General features: G+C 40.5%; 1 pseudogene; it reads left to right on the forward strand.

Annotated features, from left to right (window-relative positions):
* Positions 1–242: 242 nt before the first annotated feature.
* On the forward strand, positions 243–2,313 carry LOC117559462 (annotated as a pseudogene).
* The last annotated feature ends 10,987 nt before the right edge of the window (positions 2,314–13,300 follow it).

Genomic DNA, 13,300 nt, shown 5'->3' on the forward strand with positions numbered 1-13,300 from the left:
ATGACATCTTGATGGTCAAAGCTAGTTATGTGCATGTTTTTGCATTAGATCAGAGATACAAAAATCTTATATTAACATTGTGTTGTGTCATTTAAAATGATCTGAAGTATGAGTTTAAGGCTCACATTGTGAATCAACACTTTTTTTTTTCTGAAAGCACTAATGTGTTCAGTGTCCCCTCCTCTCTTTTCGTTGAGAGCCCCCTCACTGGAGCACAGTTCAGTTGTGGACTTTGACAGAGCTTCAGTCACATGCACCATGAAGACCTCTACCTTGATAACAGCTTTAAGTCTCTGTAGTTTTTGTGAGTACTGCCTTTGAATTACTCTCAATGGCATGTATATATTTGGTAATTTGAGTCCACTTGTTTAAATCCAAATGTACTTTTTCATTGAAAAGTCGCGTTTTGTTTCAGGCTCGACTTCTGTCCCGGTTTCTGTGGAGGTCCAGCCTGGTGAAGATGCCACACTGACGTGCGCCAACATTTCCAAATTTGACACCAATACATACTGGTTCAGACTGGTGAACAAAACCGAGATCAGCTGTGTCGCCGTGATGATCAATTCTTACAGCAAGGTTTCATACTGCGATGGAGTTCAAAATCTAAATTTGAGATGACATCCAACACCTCCAACCTCTTTCTCGAAATCAAACAAGTGGATGTATCTGACTCTGGACTTTACTTCTGTGGATTTAACATGGCTGGGATTCTGTATTTCAGCACGGCACGTTTGAGCATTACAGGTAGGATTATTTTAAAAGTATTCTCTGTTGTTATCCTGCTTAAAACCACCTGCAAGTGGCTTTTATCATTTTGATATAGACTAAATGTATCTTTATGTTTTCAAAAGGTAGCGATGAGCAACATGTTGACATGGATATTAAGTTTAAAAGTAAGATTCTTGTAAAGTTTTCTATTAATGCACAGATTATCTAATGTTTCAAGGTAAAAAAGTTTAGCTGAATTTATTTTTGTCCATTTAAATGTATTTCTTGATCTTTCTTGTAGAGTCGGATGAAGTAGCAGCTCTGACGAGTGTGATGCTGGGCGTTCTGACTGTTCTCCTTATCATAGTCATTATTGGTCTGGTGGTTCAAAACAGGAAGCTTCAAAGAGGTACAGAGCTAATGTGTCTATTTTAAATTTAAATGTGTTGCTATTGGAAATTATTTTGTGTTTAATAGACAAATCGATTGAATCAGTTCGAATCAGCTCTGAGCACGGAACACATGCAGTGGCACACCCTTTATCGGAAGTAGAAAGGTTTACAATTCTTTGGACGTTAAGCCCCAAAAGGCTTTGATTCAAGCTTCAAGAGCGTTTTTTGTTGATTTTGGTTAGCATCTCTGCACACAGTGGCTTATCTAATATTTGTATTAGAGCATAAGCATTTAGAGAGGCCTCGTGATATGATTTCCTCATTTAATTCCAACTTCCGTCTTTTAATATTTCAACTTTTCCTCTCAAAATGTACTACTTTTGACTTTAGGAATTACTGAGAACAGTTAGAAGATGCAGAATGTCTTTATGCATTTAAATGCTTTTGTGAGGGTTGACCTTTAGAGCCTTTGCCTATACCATTACATTGCTTCACTTTGAATTGTTACCCAGTGCCTGAGTTGTGTTTTTCTTGCTTGAAATAAGACATTTCCATCAAGATAAGGTGCATAGGAACCATCAATATGCATGAAATTAATTGTTTTATAACTAAATTGATCCAATGTTTCCTTGTTTTAGCTCGTAAAGAAGTACAGAATCCAGAGCAGATTGAGGTAAGTGTGTTTTTTTATATTGTATTATATAACCTGACTGAAAAGCATCTGACCTATATTGTGTATTGCATAAACTGTTTTTATTGTAGTTTGTTTATTAGAAAGAACCCGTTATTCTGCTCAGTTAATCATTTTCAAGAACAAATTCTAAGAGTCTAATAAAAGAAATGTGAAAATTGTATTTGTAATGGTATTAAAAGGTATCTTCCTCAGTGGGGCTTTATTAGGGAAGGTAAAGACTAATAATGATTTTGTTCACAGAATATGGACACTGGTGAAGACCTGAACTATGCAACAGTGAAAATTCAGCGAAAAGCAAGGAGAAGAGAGCCAGAGCCTAATGTTATTTATGCTGCCACCAGATAGGAAGCAGCTGGAACTGATGCTGCTTTGGAGCTTTTATGCATTTTAGAGGGTGGAATAACCAATCATGCCAAATATTACATTTTTCAATAAAAGGTCCAATGTGCTTTTTAAAGTGCTTTTCCAATGCAGAGGTTGTTCTTTGTCCTCGTCAAAGTCTATTACACGGAAACAAATATGCTATGAGAGTTAAGTTGATGTTTGGGGTGGTGGTGATGGGTGTGGGGGGGGGGGGGTGTTAGTGAGGTATCTTGTTTGACAGGAAGAAACAACACTGTGGTTTGAAAACCATGAGGCCTGTTAGATTGAAGGTCTCTAAAAATAAGATCTGAAAGGAAGCACAAGATACTCGCTGAGAACTTTCAAAGACTCTAGAGATGTGTACAATATCACAACTGAAGATTTGGACTTGCAGACAGGTCTAAAGATAGGTCTATAAAGATGCTAGATAGCTCTCGGGCATCTGCAACACATTGCGTCATCCATCAGATCATGTCTTAGAACATTCAGATTGGGCGGTATAATATTTTCCCTGGACCTTTCACGATTCTTTATGAACTATGTATTTTGTTGTCATAGTTACCCCTCCAGTGTAAGAACCAGATACTTTTTTTAGCAATTAAAAAACATGATTTACCTGCAGTTAACTCATCCTCTAAGTCATGAACTTCCTGGATGTTGCTTCTCGGGTGGAGGTTGATGCTATGCTAAGGACCTGTTACAATACCATGAGTAAAAGAGACTTGGAGACTTTGCTTTAACACTGTACAGATGTAGCGCTTCATTTCAGACGCCTACCCGTGCGGGTCCGTGATCGGCACGGGGTGGGCCCCTGCTGAAAAGGAAAACCCCCCGCAGGACTTGAAACGCCCCCTTGATAAATACATTTAATTATAATGAAACCAGCTGCAATGGATCATGGATCCACCAGGGGGAGCCGTGATTAAAAAGCTGCCACACTGGAACTCATGTGAAATAAACAGCTGATCTACCGGTAGGCCTATCTGATATAGCGGATATTTGTTAAAATCCATATGTCACGGATAGGATCATATTCTGTGCTAAATAAGAGACATGTAATCATTTACTAAACATCACCATGTTTTTATTTAACAAAATAATGTTTAATTCACGTTGGCGTAAGTACAAAACCATCGCTATGTTTTTAGATCAGGAAATGCATCCAGGCTCAAACAAACGATGTTCAATCATCATCCTCACGATCATTTAATGTATCATATGTTCGCGAGTTGAAATGAATGCAATAAATTTAATCCACGTGAGTTTACAACAACAAAAATAATCGCTTTGTTTCTATATCACATCCGACCGGATAAAAATGCAGCACGGGTCTCACTACCAATCATCCTAATCCCACGGGCAAACAATAATATGTACAGTGTTAATAGTTTACTGTATTATTAGTGTCTAATATTACTGGGGATTTCGGAATGGTACTGGATTTTGATTTATTGTATCGGCTTCATATCGCAATATATTCCCGAAGTCTGAAATGCAAAAATTCAGAGTTCTCTTCATCATAGTTGAATCTTCAAAACTCTAAATCTATCTAACTATATCTAAATTCTCAATGTTTGTCTGTCACTTTACTTCAATCGCAGTCTCCCGCCATCTCTCTTCGTCTCTCTTCGTCTCCCGCCGCCTGTCTTCGTCTCTCTCCATTTCCCGCCGTCTCTCTTCGGTTCCCGCCGTCCCTCTTCGTCTCTTTTCGTCTCGTTTCGTATCACTCCGTTTACCTGATTACCTCACCCCCTCCCTGGTAAATACATCCTGTTGAGCAGAATCTACAGTTTCCAGTATTTTCCGTTTCGTAAAATGATAAAATGCGGCGAAGATATTAAAATATGTGCTTCCATTATTCATACTTCTGAAATATATCTGTATTAACTTTATATCATCGTATGTCCGTGTTTATTGGGTCTTTTTGCATGAAACAAAGACTGGCATATAGTTTCAAGCCAGTACTTTCGACAGAAATACACATATACATCCTGTTGAGCAGGATCTACAGTTTCCAGTATTTTCCGTTTCGTAAAATGATCAAATACGGCGAAGATATTCAAATATGTGCTTCCATTTTTCATACTTTTGAAATGTATTAACTTTATATCATCGTATCTCCGTGTTTACTGGGTCTTTTTGCATGAAACAAAGACTGGGATATAGTTTCAAGCCAGTACTTTCGACAGAAACACACGGCAATGTTTTCCGGACTGATGTTTTTAAGCGGCACCGGATTAAATGTGCATAAATGTGTTCATCCATTCAATGTGGCATCTGCTATAATGGGGTTAATGTATGATATTACTTAATAATACAATACATTATAATATATGATATGATAATTACATTTTAGTTTTATTCATTTCTTATTTCATAGTTTCTCATTATTATTATTTGTATCGCTCATCTTATTTTTGATTTTATTCATCTGTGTGAATCTGTGCTGTCCTGTTTTTCACTCTCACCCTGTTGCTCTTTGAACTACTGAATTTCCCCACGGGATTAATAAAGGTCCATATTATCTTATCTTAATGTATAAGTTGATTTACTTCAATCTACTGTACTGTGTAAAAACACCCCAACAATATTACAAGAAATATACTGCATAAAGCAAACTATATACTTTATTTGATCTAAAATATTGATGTTTTTTCATTATAGTAGCTTGTGAAAACCATACAGTAACAAATAAGTGATTAAATGCTACAGTATTCAGCAAACACAACTGCAGAGCTGCAAACATTGCAAACAGACTAAGTTCTACAACACCCAGTTGTCTTTGTGTATTTTGTGAATGAAGCGCCATCTCATGGTTAAATCCTGTAATTGAACAAATGGGAAAATTGGGCAACACCCTCTAGCAATTTGGCAACACCCCCAGCCACTGGGATCCGCTGGGCTTTTGACTGGGACACACCCATGTGAGTCTGATCTGGAGTGTGACATCTGTATGTTGCAGTGACATGATACAAATGTTCTTAAGTACTGTACTTGAGGCAATAAGCTTAATTCCTTTCGACCACTACAAGAAAAATACCTAAGAGAACAACCAATAAATGTTAACTTACCTCTGGTATTAGCATTGACCATCATCAAATAATATTCAAAGGAATGTTAAAGAGGTTGAGGGTGCTGAGTCCCTAGTCCTCTTCCCTGCTACTCTTCGTACTTACTTGCTCTGGGCGGCTCTCTTCGTCCCTGGTCCTCTGGGTGGAGAAGCCGAGGCCTGATGTTCATGGAGTGTCCCTCAGAGGGGCTGAGGGTGGAGCTTCTTCAGGACCCGAAGCCTCCGGAGGGGCAACACTGAAAGGGAAGGAGCAAAGGTATACAGCAGGGGTATTCAACAAAAATTCAACGAGGTCCAGTTAGAGAAAATGTCCCCATGCAAAGGTCCGGAACATCAAAATGTCTAAGTTGCTTTATGAATTAGTGTGATATATATTGAAGTAGCCTGTAGCTTTATCAACGTCTGCATGTAATCAACAACTGACTGCCAATCAAATAAAGAAAGTACAATTCAAAAACAACAACATTTATTGTCAATGAATATTGAACTATACAGATATACAGTAAAATACTGTGGATATGTTCTTGCCATATCCACTTAATGTTCCTCTCGGGCTGCATTTAAAAATAAAATAGAGAAAATAAATAAAATAGCTTTTGAAAATATGTGCATCTTTAAAGTGCTTAAGTTTAGATCAATAAAATAAAGTGTAGCAGCAGCTTGCGTTTCTCTTTGTTTCACATCATGACTTATCATGACCATCTCTTGCTTATCTTTCTTACAGTGCAGACGCTTTTCTGCTTGCTCTTGCCTCTGCTTACTTTTTATGCTGATTTTCCTATTCTTATTCTCTGAAAACTTCGAGCAGCGGCTCCTGGACATTAACTTATCACTGGGACAGTTCATCTTCGTAAATAGACGGAGGGTTTCAGCCATATTTCAACATTTTTACGACGACGTCAGTCTTACAATAGCGTGGCCTAGCAACAGCTAAAGCCTGGTAGGCTACTGCTATTTAGCTTAAGCTAGTTGGTAGCAAAATGCCTCCGTTCTCTACAGATGACTTCCAGAAACTTATACAGAAGATGGCTGTGTTGGAAATGAAAATGCAACGGTTGGAAGTTAACGTGGAAGTGAATGGACTATGTCGTGGGAATGACACAACTTTACCAGTGTTGCTAAGTAATGGAGAAGGGTATGCTAACTCACAGCTAGTTAGCAGCTACAAAGATTCCAAGGAACAGGAGGGCTGTGTACCGGGTAATAAATCTACAAGTGGTAGTCCTCCCTGGAACTCTCTGGGTGCAAAGCCTAAGAGTAAATCACTTCCATGGGATTTGGGAGGACGGATAACAGGCAGAGCCCAGAGCTCCGAAATCTGTGATGCGACCGGCTGGCCTGCATTGTTATCACCCAGGAAGAGCGCCTCTTCAACCCCTATTCATACTAGGAAACAGCCGTGGACAGCTGCTAAAGGGAGAATTACAAACAATCCTCCTAAACCACCAAGTGTGCCAATCCAGAACAGATACGCTCCGCTGACCGAGAACCGGAGATCTGATGACCTGGATAACCTGTCCTCTTCACGCAGCAGGGGTAAGGACCAATAGCTACTCTAAAAGTAAAAGGCTAGAGGGAAAGCTAACGACTGGGCCTGAAACTCTGATTGTGGGTGACTCTGCTGTAAGAGATGTAAAAGGTCTGTGTAATAAGAACAACACCAAAGTACTCTGTTTTCCCAAGGATGTGGTCTCTGACTTGGCTGAGAAGATCCTGCATATTGGGGCTGAACATCCGACTGTGAAGAATGTGGTACTGCACATTGGAACAAATGATGTTGTGAAACAACAGTCAGAAGTGCTGAAAGAAGACTTTAAATGTTTGTTGGAAACTGCCAGCTCTCTAAATGCAGAGGTGTTCATCAGTGGCCCTCTACCGCCAGTCAGAAGAGGAGTGGAGAGATTCAGCAGATTGTTTGCACTGAACACGTGGCTTTCAACGGCCTGTACTGACCATTCTGTTCATTTTATTGACAATTTTAACTTTTTCTGGGATCGCAGACATCTTTTCAAGGCAAATGGAGTTTGCCTGAACAAGTCAGGAGTGAAATTGTTTATCTCTAACATATTCAACTGCCTGCGTCATCAATCTGTTCCCTCTGCCAAGGACAAGCGGCAGGAGGAATCAAAACACGAGAAAGACACAACACATCACGCAGAAAACCCTGAAGAATTATCACTGCACCCGCCTGAGGAATGTTCTGATTATGGGAGACATATGAGACACATGGAGGAGTCTCCACTGCCCCCCCCCCCTGTCAACGCCTTTGAGGATACTCCGTTCACCCTTTCACCCTCGCCCACCCTCCTGGAGATCGATGAACACACAAAGGAGATACAGAGGGTTGGCACCGATTCCTTCCTGGAGTTCAAAGACCAAACGAAGGCGATACGCAGGGCTGGCACCATGTCCTTTACCCCCGCTCCTCAACGACGCCCACCAAAATCACCGCGGAGACGCGCACCATCTCCCCCGTCCTCATCACCGCGCCTACGTCAACCACCTCCCCCCCCTGGCAGCATGTCCTCTACCCCCGCACCATCTAGCCCGTCTCCATCACCGTGCCTACGTCGACCACCTCCCCTCCCTTCGAGGGGGCTTCTGCAGTCTCCGAAGCCTGATAAGGATGTGTGTGTACAAAACACAACAAACTCTTACTGATATGTGATGGGTCCAGGCTCAAGGGCGTATGGCACTCTCAACTCTTTCAAGGACATGTCGGGGCCCTGCCTGCCAGTAGCTTTGCCGATATCTGTGTTGATAGGTAATAGATTAAGAGCGGTGAATCATAGAAACAGGAAGCGCTCAAACGTTTTTGTGAGTGTATCTAATTTAGCAGTGATTGCATGTCAGCCACAGCTTGTTACAAAAAACATGACTGATAGTGTGTTTAACAAACTTAAACTAGCTTTATTAAATGTCAGGTCTTTAGCAGGAAAAACATTTTTAATCAATGATTTTATCACTGAGCACAATCTCGATTTTATGTTTTTAACAGAAACTTGGATTGAACAAAATAACAGTGCAGCTGTTCTTATCGAATCAACCCCTCCCAACTTCAGTTTTATGAGTCAGGAAAGAATGCATAAGAAAGGGGGTGGAGTTGCTATTCTGTTCAATGATGCCCTTCAATGCAGGAAGACATCTTATGGAAACTTTGATTCTTTTGAATATGTGGCCCTCCGGCTGAAATGCTCCTCTCGAGCTCTGTTCCTAAATATCTATAGACCACCCAAATACTGTGCAAGCTTTTTTGATGACTTTACTGAACTGCTGTCTATAGTGTGTATTGACTTTGACCGTCTAGTCATTGTTGGTGATTTTAACATCCATGTTGACAACCCCCAGGACAGAGGGGCTAAAGAACTGTTTTGTGTTCTTGATAGCTATGGACTGACTCAGCATGTGACGGAGCCCACGCACAATAAGGGGCACACTCTGGACTTAATTATCTCAAAGGGTCTGAATATCTCTAAGGTTGTGGTGACTGATGTTGCACTCTCTGACCATTCCTGTGTTTTCTTTGAGAGCTCTATTTCTGTTCACAAAAATGTTCAAAAAGAGGTAACCACAAAGCGATATTTAACTGAAAACACTAGGGAAATGTTTACTCAGAATTTCTCTTCCACACTTGCCCCTGCCAACATCTCAGTAAATGAGCTAGTAGATCATTTTAATTCAAAAATTAAAAATGTTATAGATGCCATTGCTCCAACTAAGGTAAAGGAAGTGTCTGGCAAGAAAATATCTCCATGGAGAAAGGCCATGACCGTGAAAACAGAAAAAAGAGAATGTCGAAAAGCTGAACGCAGGTGGCGAAAAACAAATCTCCAGGTTCACTTTGAAATCTATAAAGAGAGACTTGGCCTCTATAATTTGGAATTGAAAAACGCACGACAATCGTTCTTCTCTGACATCATTACCAAAAACAAAAACAACGCACGTGCCTTGTTTGCTACCGTCGACAGACTAACTAACCCCCCAGTGTCAGTAGCCTCTGAATTTCTATCCACCAGGGCGTGCAATGATTTTGCCTCCTTTTTCACTGACAAAATTCAGAAAATCAGACAAGCAGTCAGTGCCTCTGCATCAGGAACAGTAAATGTGTTGTCCCTATCTCCACTTAACATCAATTCAGACATCATGACACAATTCCATCAGATTAATGATAAAAACCTAGAGGACATTATTCAACTTCTGAAATCCTCCTCCTGCTGCCTTGATATTATTCCAACAGGATTTTTCAAAGATGTTTTGCCTTGCATGGCCTCAGATCTACTTCATATAGTAAACAAATCTCTTCACTCAGGTATTTTTCCACAGGCCCTGAAAACTGCAGTCATTAAACCGCTCTTAAAAAAGAATAATCTAGATGCTTCAGTAATGAACAATTACAGGCCCATATCAAACCTCCCATTTCTAGGTAAAATCATTGAAAAAGTTGTTTTTCAACAGTTGAGTAATTTCTTGCATTTAAATGACTGTTTTGATGTGTTCCAGTCAGGCTTTCGTCCAAACCACAGCACTGAGACTGCTCTTGTAAAGGTCTTTAATGACATCCACTTAAACACAGACAGTGGCAGAACTTCAGTGTTAGTATTATTAGATCTCAGTGCTGCGTTTGACACTGTTGACCACAGCATATTACTAGACCGACTGGAGAACTGGGTGGGACTTTCGGAAACAGTTCTGAATTGGTTTGAATCCTACTTAAAGGACAGAAACAACTTTGTTTCTATAGGTAAATACACATCTGAGTTGACAAATATGACATGTGGGGTTCCTCAAGGCTCCATCTTGGGGCCTCTTCTCTTTAACATCTACATGCTACCACTGGCTCAGATAATGAAGAACAACAAAATAAGTTACCATAGCTATGCAGATGACACACAAATTTACGTAACAATTTCACCAGGAGACTATGCTCCAATTCAAACACTGAGTAAGTGCATTGAACAAATCAATGACTGGATGTGTCAGAACTTTCTCCAATTAAACAAAGATAAAACTGAGGTAATGGTTTTTGGAGCCAAGGCAGAACGTATAAAAGTTAGCGCTGAGCTTCAGTGTGCAATGTTCAAAACAACAGATAAAGCCAGAAATCTAGGTGTAGTCATGGACTCTGACCTGAGTTTCAACAGTCACATTAAAACTGTTACTAAATCAGCCTACTATCACCTAAAGAATATATCTAGGATTAAAAGACTAATGTCACAGCAGGATTTGGAAAAACTTGTCCATGCTTTTATCTTCAGTAGACTGGACTACTGCAATGGTGTCTTCACAGGTCTCACTAAAAAATCTATTAGGAAGCTGCAGCTAATTCAGAACGCTGCTGCTCGAGTCCTCACTAACACTAAGAAAGTGGATCACATCACTCCTGTTCTGAAGTCTTTACACTGGCTTCCTGTGTGTCACAGAATAGATTTCAAAATACTGCTGCTGGTTTATAAAGCACTGAATGGTTTAGGCCCAAAATACATTCTGACCTCCTGCTAAATTATGAACCATCCAGATCTCTCAGGTCTTCAGGGACTGGTCAGCTTTCTGTCCCCAGAGTCAGAACTAAACATGGTAAAGCAGCGTTCAGTTATTATGCTCCAAATATCTGGAACAAACTCCCAGAAACCTGCAGGTCCGCTGCAACTCTGACTACTTTTAAATCCAGGCTGAAGACTTTTCTTTTTGTCGCTGCTTTTAATTGAACTATTCATATCTTAGACTGCACTGTAACTTTTATCCATGTACTTTTTTTCTTTTAATGTTTAATTGACAGCACTGTAACTTGTATCCATGTATTTTTTCTTTTAATGTTTATTTTATTAGCTTTTCTTTTTAATGACTGATTTTAAATGCCATTTTCTTAATCTCTTTCATTTTTTGTAAAGCACTTTGAATTGCCTTGTGTTGAAAAGTGCTATATAAATAAACTTGCCTTGCCTTGCCTTGCCTTGCCTTGCCTAACAATTTCAGCCGATTAAAGAACAATATCAGTCTTTACACATCATAACAATTGAACAGTTTTAAAGTTTCTCTTTCTTTCCCTCTTATATTGCAGTCCCTCACTCACTTTATTTTGGTTCAGTGCGAGAATTGAGCTCGAGCTTGTCCTGCCAGGAGTTTAAATCTGGGCTGAAATGGTGTCAGGGCCATTCTCATACACACATGCAGGATCTCATTGGTTAGCCTGGAACAATATTTTGTTTTAATAATGTTCATTGTGGAGAAAGCTGCCTCGCAGCTGTATGTGGAGCCAAACATGGTGAATATATATAGAGCTACTTTCCTCAGACCTGGGAAAGCTGTCTCAGAGACTGTTTTGAGCCAGAAAGTGGCAGGGTCAGTTCTTCCAAGTTGCTCTTTCAGGGCCACGTCTGCTTGGAGATCAACCAGTTGCATCTGGAGAGGCCCAGCATTTGCCCACTTGAAGTGCTGTGTGACTTCCTTTGAGAACTCCCTGACATCTGCAATAAGAAATGGGTTCTGAATGAACATGGTGAGCTGCCGTCCAAAGCTGAAGCTGTCAAAACGTTTGCTGAAGTTTACAATCAGCTTATCTACAAAGCCAACAAAAGAAGACACATGTCTCTGAAGCTGCACAGGACAGATTGATGGATGATGCAATGGTAAGAGATGAGCTCAGGATTATCCTCTTTCATTCTTGACACAGCTCCTTTCTCTCTCCCTATCATGGCAGGGGCTCCATCTGTTGAAACCACTTCTTTTGGCTCTATTCCTGACTTCGTTAACATCTCCTTAATGGCCAGGTAGATGTCCTCTCCTCTTGTACTGGCCTGAAGGGGAGTTACACCTAACATGTCTTCACAGAACACTTTCTTGTCTTTGTTGAAGAACCTCACATAAATGAACAGCTGAGCATTGTCAGAAACATCAGTGGACTCATCTACAGCTAAGCTTACACATGGTGCCTTATGAAGGGCTTCATCCAGCTGGGCTAGCACAAGGGGTTAATACTTCACTCCTCTTTGTGGCTGATGATGCTGACAAAGGTATTTGCTTAATTTTTTCACAAAGCTCTTCTTTTTGTTTACCCTCAAGCAAGGTTTGAGCTACTGCACTCATGCACTCCTTGACAACCTCTCCATCAGTAAATAGTTTTTTGTTTTGACCCAAAATCCAAGCCACTCTGAGGGAACATTCATTGCACGTTGTTGGGCAGTGAATGAATGGGTCAGGATCCTGGTGGAATGATCATATTGGGCTCTCAGACTGCTTATCTTTTGTGACCTCAGTTCTGAGTTGAGAGGGAATGTTTGGTCTCATAGTGGCGTTTCACGTTGGCACTTTTAATTAGCGCCATGGTCTCTGAACAAATGAGACACACTGGCTCTGTGCTCCCAGTGGGCAGGATGAACATGAATGAGTCCGTCCACTCAGGGTTTAAAAGCTCTATTCTCACTGTCCACTTTCCTCTTCTTGGAGAGCGCCATGTGTAATTACAGTGGGGCAAAAAAGTATTTAGTCAGCCACCAATTGTGCAAGTTCTCCCACTTAAAAAGATGAGAGAGGCCTGTAATTTTCATCCTAGGTATACCTCAACTATGAGAGACAAAATGAGAAGAAAAAAAATCCAGAAAATCACATTGTCTGATTTTTAAAGAATTTATTTGCAAATTATGGTGGAAAATAAGTATTTGGTCAATAACAAAAGTTAATCTCAATACTTTGTTATATACCCTTTGTTGGCAATGACAGAGGTCAGACGTTTTCTGTAAGTCTTCACAAGGTGTTCACACACTGTTGCTGGTATTTTGGCCCATTCCTCCATGCAGATCTCCTCTAGAGCAGTGATGTTTTGGGGCTGTCGCTGGGCAACACAGACTTTCAACTCCCTCCAAAGATTTTCTATGGGGTTGAGATCTGGAGACTGGCTAGGCCACTCCAGGACCTTGAAATGCTTCTTACGAAGCCACTCCTTCGTTGCCCGGGCGGTGTGTTTGGGATAATTGTCATGCTGAAAGACCCAGCCACGTTTCATCTTCAATGCCCTTGCTGATGGAAGGAGGTTGTCACTCAAAATCTCACGATACATGGCCCCATTCATTCTTTCCT

This window comes from Gymnodraco acuticeps, unplaced genomic scaffold, assembly GCF_902827175.1.
Source record: "Gymnodraco acuticeps unplaced genomic scaffold, fGymAcu1.1, whole genome shotgun sequence".
Taxonomy (NCBI): domain Eukaryota; kingdom Metazoa; phylum Chordata; class Actinopteri; order Perciformes; family Bathydraconidae; genus Gymnodraco; species Gymnodraco acuticeps.